This window comes from Egretta garzetta, unplaced genomic scaffold (genome assembly GCF_000687185.1).
Source record: "Egretta garzetta isolate BGI_Z169 unplaced genomic scaffold, ASM68718v1 scaffold224, whole genome shotgun sequence".
NCBI lineage: Eukaryota > Metazoa > Chordata > Aves > Pelecaniformes > Ardeidae > Egretta > Egretta garzetta.
The window spans coordinates 294624-296737 of record NW_009259530.1 but is presented as its reverse complement, the minus strand read 5'-3'; positions in this window follow the sequence as shown (position 1 = coordinate 296737).

Sequence of the window (2114 nt, the reverse complement as noted above, 5' to 3'; positions counted from 1 at the left end):
TGGGAACATTCCAGGCCAGGTTGGAGGGGGCTGTGAGCAACCTGATGTGGTTAAAGGTGTCTCTGGTCTTGCAGGGGGGTTGGGCTGGGTGACCTCTGGGGGTCCCTTCCCACCCAAAACATTCGATGATTCTATGAAAGCGGGGTGGGCGGATGGGGAAGCTGGGGGAGGAGGGGGACAAACCCAAGGGAAGAGCGCAGCAGGCGTCACTGGCGACGGTCCCACAACCCCGCAAGGGTTACACCTGAACCTACACGTACGCCGTTCCCCCTCGCCATTCCCCTCCCAGACGCCAAAGAGGGGAACTGCCCAGCACACTTGTTGCTTTTACTTTTGGAGGCTGAAACATGGTTTTTCCACTGAGGAGACTCCACAGCCCCCAGGAGAACAGCCTGCTGCCTCTGCCAGCCTGACCCTGATCCGCCTGCACGCCCCGCCGCCTGCCACCCAAAGGGCTCCCATGCCTCTGTGACACCTCCCTGCACGGCCAGGAACAACCTCGGAGCGACCCGTTGCGCACACGCCCGTCGGCCGTGTTTCTGCTGTTAGTAATCACGGCCGGAGCTCGCAAAAAGCAGCATGACGCGGCTTGCGAGAAACAGCCAGCAGGTACAACCTGCTCGTGCCGCTGCCCGCAAGGTGCAAGAAGCCCGTTCGTGGCAACCCAGCTGGCAGTCAGTCCTTTGCAGGACCGAGACACGTCCTCCACCACCACCATGGCTTGTGACAAGTGATGCCGTTCAGCTTGCGACAACAGACGGAACAACAACGCGACTGCGGGCTAGGCATGGACGCTCACCGCAAGGGGTGCGCGGGGCCTGGAGCGGAGCAGAGAGGAGAACCACCAAAGGGTGGCCTGTCGGTGACAGCTGGTGCCTTCACCAAGCCACCCGGGTTAGGGGCCAAGCGCCAGCCCGTGCAGGCAGGTACCCAAAGATAACGAGTCAATAAGCTCAAGAGGCTGCGGAGAGACAGAGATGATGGTGCTTCTCTTCTCTGCAACCTGTGAAGCACTCAGATGCCGCGGTGGTGGCGGCCAAGTACACAGGAAACTGGGAAGGAGCTTTGGTCCCAACTGATGCTCTCGCAGCCCACGTGCAAACGCTTGAATAAACAGACCTGATACGACCGATTCCTCTTTAGGGGCTCAATGTGTTTTGGTTTTCTGCCGTCCTTGCATATGGGCTCTGTCACACAGAAAAACGAGCTTCTGGCTATGCTCAGCAGGGCCCGGCTGATGCACTTTTAGAACGCGTTGCCAAATTTATCTTGGATGCGTTTTCCCCTGTCAGCTCTGCACCAGCATTCATTCCCATGCTTTCTCAGCAAAAGGTTGCGCTCACCAGGAGCGGAGGAGGCCAGAAGCCTCTGCTTTCCGCAGGAAGAACTTGCACGGTAATATTTGTACATCCAAACACAAACCCAGCTTCTTCTAAAATAGCTCTCGATAATCAGCGGGGGAACTAACACCCGGGACGACTGCTCTGCGTAGCGCAATCGAGCAGAGCGGACGCAGAAGGACTCCTCTCGCTCGTCCCCCTCCTGCAGACCTCTGGTCTGAACAGAGAACACCGGTTCCCCTCTCCAGCACCACGCGCATCGTACAGAACCACCAGAGAGCTACAAACACTGCAAGTCTAAAATCTGCAAAGGCCAAGCAAGGTGCTACAGCACCCTTTTTTCTGCCAGTGCAGGACACGTAGGAAAAGGCTGGACCACGCAGCCTCGACGGAGCGTTGGCTGCTCCTTTGGTTCGGGCTGGGCTTTTCCTTTTCGCCGTACCGACTCCTCTTTTCTCGTCCCAGCAAGCTGCCAGCACACGGTGGACCACGAGGCGTGCGACTCGGCCACCGAGGGATCGCCCATGCTGCAGCGAAAGAAGGAGGCGACAAAAAGTAAGAGAGCTTTGCAAGTTTATCACCAACACAGGAGCAACGGCACGGTCCAGATTACTCGTCTTTTCAAAGGGTACGGGAAAACCCAAAGGCTGGCTGTTGCTTGCTCCTGTCTCTCAAGCACGACAGCGACATTTCGTTGCCCGACACCAAAGCACGCTTGTTAGAGGGGCTTTGGAGGAAGGAGGGAGCCGAACCCGCATCGAGGTCCCGCGTCCC